This window comes from Petaurus breviceps, unplaced genomic scaffold, assembly GCF_028583685.1.
Source record: "Petaurus breviceps papuanus isolate PSGF00001 unplaced genomic scaffold, PetGlider_PUasm1.0 207, whole genome shotgun sequence".
NCBI classification, from domain to species: Eukaryota; Metazoa; Chordata; class Mammalia; order Diprotodontia; family Petauridae; genus Petaurus; species Petaurus breviceps.
Genome location: NW_027185850.1, coordinates 15,547,612 through 15,548,636, shown reverse-complemented (window position 1 = coordinate 15,548,636; position 1,025 = coordinate 15,547,612). Strand labels below are relative to the sequence as shown.

The 1,025-nt window shown below is 41.8% G+C and overlaps 1 protein-coding gene across 1 annotated transcript in view; it reads right to left on the bottom strand.

Moving 5' to 3' along the window:
- LOC138164800 (uncharacterized protein C1orf87-like) overlaps positions 1-1,025 on the bottom strand; it is a 62,403-nt gene that overhangs the window by 13,489 nt on the left and 47,889 nt on the right. The gene's annotated exons all lie outside the window — the stretch shown is intronic.

Sequence of the window (1,025 nt, the reverse complement as noted above, 5' to 3'; positions counted from 1 at the left end):
GAGAGAGACAGAGAGAGAGACAGAGAGAGAGAGAGAGAGAGAGAGAGTCCTGCCAAAATGGGTACTATTTTCTAAAATATTTTAATGTGTGAAGAGGCCTCCCTTCACTTTAAGATGAATGATGTTCTAATCTGGGGTATTAACCATGCCAGCCATACTCATTCTATTCTCTGCCTGTTTGCATTCCTCTACCCAGGACAAAGTAGTTTCAGATATTAGAGGGGCTTTTAAACTCTGGCCCAAAACTTTGGTCCTTCATCAAAGGGCCCATTACATTCTTAAGGGTGACATGTGGGTGGAAAAGGTCTCCTTGCTCCTTAGGAAGATGGACTTCTGATGTTAAAAGAGACCTCATAACCACTCTTTATTTTGACAGGAGTCTGTATTATTCATGCACTTCCCCAGAAAGCAGACAAACTACAAAGCTGGAGAATAGGTCCAGGTCCCTTGGGGGGGAGAGGTGGTAGGAGGGGTATGAGGAGGAGGGTTAGAATAGTCTGAGATTCCTCAGGGCAATGAAGCAAGCCAGTGACAATCCTTTACCTACAAGTTTCACCCCGAGGAATTTAGACCCAGAAGCATGACCCTTGCCTTGGAAACTTATGGAGCAAGAGGATTTTGGTGGCAGAAGAAGAGAGCTTTGTGTGGTTCCAAAATGTACCAGGCAGCATGGTTTCATATAAAGAACATACATTTTGTAGTATGAAGTTCCAGGCTCAAAACCCAACTGCCTAATTTCAGCTTCATGGCCTTGGACTCTTCACTTAAGCTCTTCAGGTTTCGGCACCCTCATTCATAAACTGTATATTCCCTTCTAAGTTTTAAGTACTAATTCTGTTTAATATTGGAAGAGAAAAAGAACAGGGCCAGGAGTTGAAAGATCTGGAAGATCTTGATTCTATTTGATTTTAACAAGTTTCTTGTAGTAGTAATAGTGGTGATGGTACTAGTGATGATGATAATGTAGTGTTAGTGGTGGTAGTAGTAGTAGTAGTAGTAGTAGTAGTAGTAGTAGTAGTAGTAGT